Here is an 11,925-nt window from a genome sequence, read left to right as displayed (position 1 = left end):
TATGGCAGAAAGTGAAGAGGAACTAAAAAGCCTCTTGATGAAAGTGAAAGTGGAGAGTGAAAAAGTTGGCTTAAAACTCAACATTCAGAAAATGAAGATTATGGCATCCGGTCCCACCACTTCATTGGAAATAGATGGGGAAACAGTGGAAACAGTGTCAGACTTTATTTTTCTGGGCTCCAAAATCACTGCAGATGGTGACTGCAGCCATGAAATTAAAGACGCTTACTCCTTGGAAGGAAAGTTATGACTAACCTAGATAGCATATTCAAAAGCAGAGACATTACTTTGCCAACAAAGCTTCGTCTAGTCAAGGCTATGGTTTTTCCTGTGGTCATGTTGTATGGATGTGAGAGTTGGACTGTGAAGAAGGCTGAGTGCCAAAGAATTGATGCTTTTGAACTGTGGTGTTGGAGAAGACTCTTGAGAGTCCCTTGGACTGCAAGGAGATCCAACCAGTCCATTCTGAAGGAGATCAGCCCTGGGATTTCTTTGGAAGCAATGGTGCTGAAGCTGAAACTCCAGTACTTTGGCTACCTCATGCGAAGAGTTGACTCATTGGAAAAGACTCTGATGCTGGGAGGGATTGGGGACAGGAGGAGAAGGGGACGACAGAGGATGAGATGGCTGGATGGCATCACTGACTCGATGGATGTGAGTCTGAGTGCACTCCGGGAGTTGGTGATGGACAGAGAGGCCTGGCGTGCTGCAATTCATGGGGTCGCAAAGAGTCAGACATGACTGAGCGACTGAACTGAACTAGTGGTTGCCTAGGGCTGGGGCAGGAGCGTTGGAGGAAAATTGGGAGTAACTGCTAAGAGGTACAGGGTTCTTTTGGGTGTGATGAAAATTCTCTAAAACTGACTGTGGTGATGAATGCACATACCAGTTAATATACTAAAAATCACTGAATCTTACACTTTAAATGGGTGAACTGTCAGATATATGAATTATGTTTCAGCAAAGCTGCTTATTTTTTGTAGAAGTAGAAGAGAATTTGTCACATCCAAATAAAAGTGTTTAAGACCCTGTATGATTTTGCTTTCTCTTTCTCTGCCAAGGCAATCTTAGAAGCATGTATTGATAGGAAAGTGCTATAAGATCAAAGCAGCTTAAATATGGAGCCAACACATGAAAGGAAATTGTTCTAGAGATTCACCCAGACCCACAGCTGACTCTGAGTAAAAGAGAAATAAAATTTTGTGTTTTTTAAAAAATCACACTTCATTTCGATATAGTGTTAAAAGAAGATTTAGAGATAGTTCATCTAGCCCAGAGTTTCTCAACTCCTTAGTATTGAAATTTTGGATAGGATAATTCTTAGCTGGGTGTTGGCCAGGGCCAGGGCGAGGGGAGGGAGCTGTCCTATACAGTGTAGGATACTGAGCAGGATCCTGGCCGCCTCAGTTGTGAATGTCTTTAGACCTTGTCACATGTCCTTGTGTGAGGGCACAAAATCCCCACTTCCCCTCCCTGTGGAGAACCACTGACTTACTCTAACAGTAATTTCCAAAAGAGTGTTTCTTAGAATATTCATTTCACCCACCGCTGCAAAAGAAAAGGGTTACACAGTTTCGTAAGTGTGGAAAACAGAAAGCTAAATGAATTCTCTCACCCCCTCTGCCCTCCTCACGCATTTTATAGTCAGAATATGTAGAACAGTGTCTTATGTCACTTAAGCAATGACTTAATTGCAGTTTTGAGTTAAGAACTTGGGTCTTCTCAAACCAAATCAATGCTCTTTTGACTCTTTTTGAAACCAAGTCTCCCAAATTCTCGAACTGATACCCTCCAAATAAAGCTTTGAGATTTGTTGACTGGTTGTAAACTACTGGAAGGTCCAAGCACAGACTCTCCCAAGAGGTCACATTCCATTCTGAGAGTCAAGATGTGGAGTGCGGGTGGAACGAGAACAGTAGGCTCTGTGAGGCAATCCAGAGGCCATTTCCCCTCCCTTCTCTTAATGACCAAACATTTTCAGCTGTACCTGATCCTCTCCCTTTAATTAAGACCTGATCATGAAGGAAAGAAGATATAAGGCATGGATTTGCAGGACAGGTCTCAAATTTAGCATTAGTCAGATTGAATATAACAGTAGGCATCTGGAACATATGAAAAAGATATAATGAACAACATCTTCAGAAGCAGAAGGGATGTATACTGAAGACATATTCTGATATTTATGGTGAAAGCTGCTCAGTTGTGTCCAACTTTTTGCGACCCTATGGACTATATAGTCCATGGAATTCTCCCGGCCAGAGTACTGGAGTGGGTAGCCGTTCCCTTCTCTGGGGGATCTTCCCAACCCAGGGATCAAACCCAGGTCTACCGCATCGCAGGTGGATTCTTTACCAGCTGAGCCACAAGGGAAACCCAATGTTTGTTGGATGGGATTATACTCAAGGCCGAGCTATGTACCTTGAATGATACAGTAGGATAGAAATGTTCACAGATTCTTTCAGGAAATCCAGCTTACATACAGACATTAGTAAAACGGGAACACATTCTATCAAGTGACAAAAAATGATATCAAAGATTAGGGGAGAGCTTCGGTTGCCAAAACTTTTTAGAAACCCAGAGAGGATTTTAAATGGATGTCTGTTCGTCACCATCTTGGGATAAAATTTGGACGTAACTATATGTCAAATAGACTTAAAATAATAATTCTGAAGAGCTATTCTGCACAACCAGCAAATAAAACACTGCGGAGCCAGGACTGCCCCTGACATTCTTGAGACCGAGAGGGCAGAGCAGAGGTCTGCGTCTTGTGTCTAAGGGCTTCCCAGGTGGCTCAGCGGTAAAGAATCTGCCTGCCGATACAGGAGATGCAGGAGACGTGCTTTCAATCCCGGAGTCAAGAGGATCCCCTGGAGACAGAAATGACAACCCACTTCAGTATTCTTTCCTGGAAAACCCTACAGACACAGGAGCCTGGGACTACAGTCAATAGGGTCACAGAAAGTTAGACATGACTGAGCAACTGAACTCATACACACCCCATGTCTAACTGTGGAAATGCTACAAATAAAATATGTTTCGTTTTTTTTAACTTAGTAACTTTATCTCCCTCATGATCTCAAGACCAAGTTTGAATGGTTGATTCTTGAACCCCTCAGAGTTCTGCGGTAGGACATGGAGGCATGGGGTGAGCTGGATCCCAGGCTGAGGCTGCCGCTCTTCTTGTCCCATCCCTGGCTCTGACGGAGAAGGGCCTGTTCTGCAGGAGTGTGGATGCCCTGGCCCACACACCCACGCTGTGTGTACCTCCCCTGGGGACCTTCAGGCTGAGGAGTGAGTGTACTAGTGGCATGGTCTGCCCTTGAGAGGATGGGACCAGGGAGGAAGTATAGGCTGGCCGGGAAAGTGAGCCTGACGTTGTTTGGGCAGGGAATTCTGGGATGGTCCAGGGTACCCAGAGTCTGGTCTAGAGGCAGTGGTCCCCAATCTTTTTGGCACTAGGGATCGGTTCGTGGAAGACAATTTACAGACTGGGGTGGGAAGGGATCATTTTGGGATGATTCAAGTGCATTACATTTATTTTGAACTTTATTTCGATTACTATTACGTCAGCTCCACCTCAGATCATTGGGCATTAGATCCTGGAGGTTGGGGACCCCTTGTCTAGAGGGAATCAATGTGGGTTCTGAGTGGGTACATCCTCTTGGCCCCAGTCTCCTCATCCAGTGGTGAGGGGCACAGCAGGGAGGGTTAGAGCAGGGCCCTTTAAAACCTGAAAGGCTCTATCAGCAGGATCCCGGAACATTCTGGAATGTGATAATTAGTCTGAGACACAGAATCCGGCACATACTTCAGGCCTGCTTTGGCAGGAGGAGGGAGGCCAGATCAAGCTTGTCCAGACAGGAGAGATGGATCATGCCTCACTTGCCCTGGAGGGTTCACAGAAGCTTATTGATTCTTGGCAAAGCAGAACAGCCCAGGCTGGAAGAGTCTGCCAGATCTGAATGCTGGTTTAGTTAATGATTTAAAGGGACATTCACCTTTTAAATTTATTTGGAGACTGGACTGCAAGATTCTGGTGTGATTTTTATCAGGGCCATTGAACTTTCTGTTCGTCCTCTTCATTGTGACCCCTGCTATGTCATCCACCACTGTTCTCATGGCACCAAGGACCCATCAGCCCTGCTGCCTTCCTCTCAGCTTGTTACCAGTGTTGACAGTTTCAGGAATAATCTTCATAAGTGCCCTTTACCCTTTGGCCCTCCATTCAGTCCTATTTTTTGTACTCCCCACCCAAAGTGAAATCTACCATATACTTTCTATTTCTGCTCTAAAACAGATGTTGCTGGGGAAAACTGAGAAATCAGATCCAAGACAATGTCAACCGACTGTTTCCATTGAGCCCTTGCTACCAACAGGCAATTGTCTGATTTTTCAATCAAGATAGGTGCTTTCCCACCGTATTTTCTTGATCTTTCCTACAATCCCACTTCCTGTGTATCACTCCCATCTTGCATGATGGAAGAGATCAAGATTCTACAATGTCAGCCTCCTCTTTCTGCGGCTTCTCTGCTGAGAAATATTTAAACAAGGTATTTCCTTTTCTCCCTCCATCTCATCTCAGATGAAGATGGTAACCCTCTCTTCTCTAGGTTTGTTTTCTTCTTGAGTCCCAGAGTCCACAGATTCACATGGGGTCTCTTCTCTGTTCTACATCTGTTTCCCAGTATGCCAGTTTACTCTTCACTACATCAGAGCATCCAATTCCTTGGCTCCTCTTCTGCCTCTTCTCCACCAGGCCCCCTCCCCAGGCTATTGGTGCCTTCTTGGCTCACTTTTATCACTTTTGAGCTATTGTTTATCACTTTGAACATTTTTTTTTCATAGCATAATCAATCCCTTTGCCCCTTGGTCTTTCTGCCCCAGCAGATCATCCCAGAAAATTCCAAGTCTTGGATCAGTCTACCACCAATTTTCTCAGCTCTTACTATTAATAATCCAAACTGTTAAAGAAAATCATGCAGTTATGTGGACTAGCGCCAACTGCAACTTTGGTCTCTTTCTTCAGTCACACTCTCAAGAGGCAATAATTCTTCTAGCTGTCCTCCCTTGTTTAAGCCGCTTTCCTACTTCTCTTGGTAATAAATCTAATTTTCGGCATTTTCATTTCTACCCTTTCACTCATCATCTTCCTATTTTCGAATCATTTCCTTCCTTCCTTCCTCTTTCTTTTATATTCATTAATACCTTGGATGTGCCTTATATTCTTCTTTCTTTTCTCTCCTACCTCGTCTCACCAGTAACCACATCCGGTTGATCTTCCCCATAAAACATTTCCTAAACTCATCCTCTCCTCTTTATTTTGTCATTTTTCTTAATTCAGGCTTTCACTGTCTCTACCTGGCCTTTTTGAACTGTCTCCTAAATGGCATTCACTGATTCTAGCCGTATCTCTCTCCAATTCCTATTGAATAAACTTCTCAGAGGGATAGTTTCTTAGGGAAAGGAAGGGTGAGTTGGGGTTGGGGAGGAAGGAAGACTGAAAGGAGAGAGGGAGACCCAAAGTTTGGAAGCCAAAGAAGGACACTAAAGGGAGAATAGAAATGCTTGCAGTTAAACCCTCTCTTTTGTCTCGTCAAAAAAATTTCAGTCAAACCTACGTTGCTTACCTCTTCTTTGTGGAGTTGACTTGCTTTTAGAGAAACGCAATCAAGTACTGAGTCCTGCTGTAAGGCAAAGACTGCACATGAAGCCAGCTAACATCTGGCCTGTGTGTTCAATTATTCTTCATTCATTTACTTATTTCTTACTTAACAAATATTTACTGAGCTCCTATCACATGTCAGGCACATGCTAGGTGTTGGAAGGTGATCCAGACAATCTTGCCTTAAAAGAATTTATAGTCTAGTGGAGAGCAGACAAATAAACTAAGATGTGGTAAGTGCAATGACATGAGAAGTTTATGGGAGTGCCTGGAAGGGATACATCAAAGTCAAGAGTGGGAGGGAGTCCAAGGGGACTTCCCCAGGGAATTGGCATTTAACTGGAGATCACAGGAATGTGCAGGTATTAGCCAGGTGTAGGGAAAAGATGGAGAAAATCTAGGAAGGTGAAGAAAGTTCAGAGGCAAATGAGGGGATGGTGAGCCCAAGGAACTGAAAGAAGAGGGGAAATTGTGGGAAACAAGGTAGTATAGGTAAACTGGGGACAGATCTTAACTTGTAAGTCAAGTTTAAAAGTTTACACTTTATCCTAAAGGTAATGGGAAGCTACAGACGGTCTTTTAGTGGGTGAATGACTTGATCAGATTTATGACTTTGAGAGAACATGTGACAGGATGATATGTGAAGTATTAATGGAACATACTTTGTCTGTTCATCTCTCTCCCTGGGCTCTGAGCTACCAACCTGCACCCTGCTAGCTCACCAAGACACACACAGACATACACGCGCACACACACTCCATCAGACTTCTTTGTTAGCAGAGTGAAAAGCACATTGATTACTGAGGAGGTAGTCTACTGCTGAGAGAGACCCAGACTGTGCTACATAATTCAAAGGGTTCTGCACTTTAACTCAGAGATTAAACTGATGAGATTAAACACTTCACACAAATGCATAAATGGGAATTGATTTTTTTTTTTTTCCCCTTTTGTGCTGGAAGGGGAGAAGAAATGACCTGACCTGGAAAGGGGATATGATGGACAAAAGGAAGAAATGTTTCTGGATTGCTCTTTGGGGTTGCAGGAATGTGGCTGCCCCTTTGAGAGGTGAAGCTACATGGGAAGTGGATGTGCATGCCAGCCTGTCACCACCATCAGAGCCAGCAAGGTCCAAAAGCCTAGAGGAGACACTGAGCCCTGCTGTGTGAAGAGGTTAGATAATGGCAGCGTTGCCAGCAGGCTGGTGCTAGCATGAGGATCCAGCCCAGAAGAGATGAAATGGGTAGTTCTCACTCCATTGCCATATGCAGCCAATCAGACATAAACCACCATCCCCGTCCACACTTCCCTTGGGTAGTTAGCCCAAGGAGACTCCAGAGTAAGGGGCTGGAAGAAGGGAAAGAAAGTCTGAAATAATTATAAACTGAAATACTTGAATAATCTCAGATTCTGTCACATCACTGAATCTACTTGAGAGAATCTAGATTAAGTTGTCTGCCAGGAAGAAGGCTGGAAGTTCAGATTCCGATATTAAATTTACTCTAGGAAATAATGTTTTGTTTTTGCATACTTTGCATCTTTGAAATTCCTTGCTTACAACAATCACATGTTTACTGTGTGGGGAATGATCTGAGAGGAAGAACAGAAACAGAGAGACTTCCCTGGCCATCCAGTAGCTAAGACTTTGCCTTCCAATGCAAGGGGTGTGGGTTCAATCCCTGGTCAGGGAGCTAAGATTCCACATGCCTCATGGCCAAAAAACCAGAACATAAACAACAGAAGCAATACTGTAGCAAATTCAATAAAGATTTTTTAAATGGTCCACACAAAGAAAAAACAAAAGAAAGAGAGACCAGGATTAGGTGAGGTGTGATGGTGGTAGAGAGGAAGGAGATAAGTAAAATGATTAGAGAAAGAGAATCAAGAGTTCATGGTAATGCAGACAGATAAGAAAGAGGATGGAAAGAAAGCAGTCAGGAACCAAACACAAATTTCTGGCTGCATCAATGAGCACACAGTAGTACTTGCCACTCAAAGGGGAAATCAGAGATACCAGTTTGAAGAGGAAATTAGTTCAGTTTAAAGTGTGGAAAATTCTGAAAGAGATGGGAATACCAGACCACTTTACCTGCCTCTTGAGAAATCTGTATGCAGGTCAAGAAGCAACAGTTACAACTGGATATGTGCCGGGAGCCGGCATATTGCATATTGAGTGCATATTGCATATTGAGTGCAGCACTTTCCACAGCATCATCTTTCAGGATCTGGAATAGCTCAGCTGGAATTCTATCACTGCCGGTAGCCAGCGTGAGGAACTCCGCCCATGACAAAGGTCATGAGGAAGGAGGCTCGGCATACGCAAAGGCGGGATCGAGCCTCAGGAGTCCCCCATCTACCCCCAAAACCAGAGTCTGCCTACTTTCTGCTTTGTGCTTTCACCTACACCTCTGACTTTACGGGGGCTGTCCCCCACTACCTCTCTCTGAAAAAAGAGTTAGCTTACAGCTCCAGTTAATAATTCCTGGGTGTGACAGTGTTTCAACCTACAAACTCCTTTGAAAGTCCTCTAGCCTGCCTGAATAGGTTTTTCCGGCCACATGTGATTGCTCAGAGCCTCCCAACTGTGAGAGGCATGAGATGTTCTAAACTGTCTAAATACAGATTCCTTTGAGCAGTTAAAAGATTGATTAGAAATTGTATTGGTGAAGGGATTTTCACTTGTTGGGCCAATGTTTGCTGCTAAGTTTCCATATCCCTTACCTGCTGTGTCCCTGGCAGTGTATTGATTAATATAATTGGTGTAAGTAGTAGCTTTAATGTTTGTAACCTGGGACCCTTGAGTTAATTCTTTTTCTTGTTATAGCCCACCACACCTTTGCTCTGTAGGAATGCAACTTTATCTAATGCTTTTGGAGGGTGGCGCTTGACCAATCACCTTTAGAGAAAAATAAGTTTTCTGAAGAAAGGGTCTTAAAATGTTAACAGGCCTCCGGGCCAGAAGATGATGCAAATCACCTAAGCTTTTGCATATGATAAGTTTGCAGGAAGAAAGCCTGGCTTGCTGCATGTCTCTACCCCTTCCCCCATTATCCTCTATGCATAACTTAAGGTATAAAAACTACTTTGGAAAATAAAGTGCGGGCCTTGTTCACCGAAACTTGGTCTCACCATGTCGCTCTTTCTCTTACCTTCTGGCTGAATTATTCAGCCTCTTTTCTCCACTGAATTTCTTCACTGAGCTATCCTTATTCTATTACTCTTTATATCCTTAATTAACGTTTAATTAAGCAGTTGTTTCCTGATCCTCGCCGACGCCGTCCCCGCTTCGAATTCCCTGGATCAGCCGGGGCTGGTCCCCGGCAGATATGGAACAACAGACTGGTTCCAAATCAGAAAAGGAGTACGTCAAGGTTGTATACTGTCACCTGCTTATTTAACTTACATGCAGAGTACATCATAAGAAATGCTGGATGGGATGAAGCACAAACTGGAATCAAGATTGCCGGGAGAAACATCAATAACCTCAGATGTGCAGATGACACCACCCTTATGGCAGAAAGTGAAGAAGAACTAAAGAGCCTCTTGATGAAAGTGAAAGGAGAGTGAAAAAGTTGGCTTAAAGCTCAGCATTCAGAAAACTAAGATCATGGCATCTGTTCCCGTCATTTCATAACCAACAGATGGGGAAACAGTGGAAATAGTTGCTGACTTTATTTTTCTGGGCTCCAAAATCACTGCAGATTGTGATTGCAGCCATGAAATACGCTTGCTCCTTGGAAGAAAAGTTATGACCAACTTAGATAGCATATTAAAAAAGCAGAGACATTACTTTGCCAACAAAAGTCCTTCTAGTCAAAGCTTTGGTTTTTCCAGTAGTCATGTATGGATGTGAGAGTTGGACTATAAAGAAAGCTGAGTGCCAAAGAATTGATGCTTTAGAACCATGGTGTTGGATAAGACTCTTGAGAGTCCTTTGGACAGCAAGGAGATCCAACCAGTCCATCCTAATTTGAAATCAGTCCTGAATATTCACTGGAAGGACTGATGCTGAAGTTGAAGCTCCAGTACTTTGGCTACCTGATGCGAAGAACTGACTCATTTGAAAAGACCCTGATGCTGGAAAAGATTAAAGGCAGGAGGAAACAAGGACGACAAAGGATGAGATGGTTGGATGGCATCAGAGACTCAATGGACATGAGTTTGAGTACACTCTGGGAGTTGGTGATGGACAGGGAAGCCTGGTGTGCTGCAGTCCGTGGGGTCGCAAAGAATCGGACACGACTGAGCAACTAAACTGAACTGAACTGAAGATGCCTGAAGGGACTTTCCTGGTGGTCCAATGGCTAAGACTCTGCACTCCCAATGCGGGGTGTTAGGGGGCTGGGTTCGATCCCTGGAGAGGGAACTAGATCCCCCATACTGCAACTAAGAGTTGGCATGTGTAAAGATCCCACTTGTCACAATGAAGACTGAAGATCCTGCCTGCTGCAACTAAGACCAGGTGCAACCAACCAAATAAATAAGTAAATATTAAAAAAAAAAATGAGTAGAGATAACTTCTATAAGAAGTTTAGCTGCCAAGAGGAAGACAGGGCTGTGGGTGGAGATGAATGTGGCTTTATTTTAAACTGAGAAATAAGAAGCCAGTACAGAGGAAGAGGTAGACTATAAAGATAAGAGTGAGAAAGAATAACTCAGAGTGAGGTCAATGAGATGTCAGGAGGAGATGGAATCCAGAGCACAGGTCAAGAGATTGGCCTTAAGATGGGCGAGAAGAACCTCTTTTATAGTAAGGGGTAAGATGGGTAACAATGCAAGTAATGTATAGGTTCCCATGGAAAACTGAGGCTGCTCACATCTTATAACTTTTTTTTCCCCTTCCCTTAATGAGTGGGAAATAAAATCACAAGCAGAGAAGGTAGAGAGGGCAGGCATGGAGGTTTGGAGAGAGAGGAGAATTCTTGAAATATCCCCTCTGGGGACTCAGGAAGCTTATGCAGACAAGGGGAATGTGACAGGACCGCAGGCCACAATGAAGGCCTTCTTAATGTTGCCGACCATGAGCGTCCATGTGACCATGTGGCTTTCTCCAGCAGTGTCCAGCAGCTCAGGTAAAAGAATGGTCAAACCAGACAACTGGATTTGAGGTATGTGTTCTAAGTCATGTCAGGCAGATGAAACAGAAGTGTAATGCTGCAATGGAGTTGAGGACTCTGGTCAAAAGCTTATGTATGCAGTATGGGGAAAGAAAAGGAGACAGAAAGTAGATGATAAATAAGGAGATAGAAGAAAACAGAAAGATTATCACTTTGGACAACTGATAAAGTGAAAATAACCAAGTGAGAAGGATTGGAGGAATAGAAAGTTGTGGGTTCAGAGGTGCTATGGTTTTTTCTTTTCTTTTCCTTCTTTCTTTTCTTCACTCAGCCACATGGCTCAGGGGATCTTAGTTTCCCAGCCAGGGATTAAACTTAGGCCACAGCCGTGAAAGTTCAGGTCCTAACTACTAGATTGCCAGGGTATTCCCAGTGCTGTGGTTTCTTGATGACAAAGTTTGAGTGACCATGGGATTGAGAGATTGAAGCAGAATGGAAAAGGTAATTGGAGATGGAATCAAGGAACTGAGAGGTCAAGAAAATCTCACAGACATACCAAATGGGCCAGCTTGTTGGCAGAATTTGGAATGAAAAGGAACACTCTGGACCTGTTGCCAGTAACTTCCATAAATAAAAGGGTAAGACCAGGCGGTCAGTAGATGACAGCTGGAGTAGAGAGTGTGCCATAATGGCTATGGTGCCTGGGTCTCTGAGGGCACAGAATGAAGACCATGGAAATGGCAGTGTAGGACAGAAAGAACCTGACCTGGCAGCTTCCACTTGCCAGGGCTGCAGAGAAAGCAGTGTGACTGGGAGAAAAACCAGGTTTCTCAGGGGTGAGGCTGGGGCTATCAGGGGCCTTGTTGACAATGGAATGGGATTCCTGGGGTCACAGAGGGAAAACGCAGGAGAAGATGGAGAAGTGGGACACTGAGTCAGGTATGAGGATGAACGTTCCTATGAGGATAACTCATTGGAAGGGCCTCTCTGGGCACATATCAGGGCTATCAGGGGCCTGAGGGATGGTGGTCCGGCAGCTGCCTTGAGGCAGGAGCATTCATAGTCAGGCCTCTCGGGATTCAGCTTTGTCCTGGACACTTCCTGAGTGTCACATTTCAGGAAGAAATGAGTTGGGTGTTGACTCCAGGAATAGGCTATAGTTGAGGGCTGCTGATCGGCAGGATGGTGTGAGACGGTATGACCCTGTGA

The 11,925-nt window shown here is 44.2% G+C and overlaps 1 protein-coding gene across 3 annotated transcripts in view; it reads right to left on the bottom strand.

Moving 5' to 3' along the window:
* Positions 1-11,925, bottom strand: part of NFE2L2 (nuclear factor, erythroid 2-like 2) — a 176,874-nt gene that overhangs the window by 108,536 nt on the left and 56,413 nt on the right. Inside the window, exon 1 of one of the 3 annotated variants that reach the window (XM_010859777.1) lies at positions 5,628-5,707. The exons of the other annotated variants lie outside the window; for them this stretch is intronic. The gene's annotated coding sequence lies outside the window, so the exon portion shown is untranslated. Of the gene's footprint in view, positions 1-5,627; positions 5,708-11,925 lie in introns of those variants that run through there. 3 annotated transcript variants of the gene reach the window in all.

Source organism: Bison bison, unplaced genomic scaffold, assembly GCF_000754665.1.
Source record: "Bison bison bison isolate TAMUID 2011002044 unplaced genomic scaffold, Bison_UMD1.0 scf7180017864460, whole genome shotgun sequence".
Classification (NCBI taxonomy): domain Eukaryota; kingdom Metazoa; phylum Chordata; class Mammalia; order Artiodactyla; family Bovidae; genus Bison; species Bison bison.
Note: the sequence above shows the minus strand (reverse complement) of the source record. Positions and strands in the feature narration are given on the sequence as shown.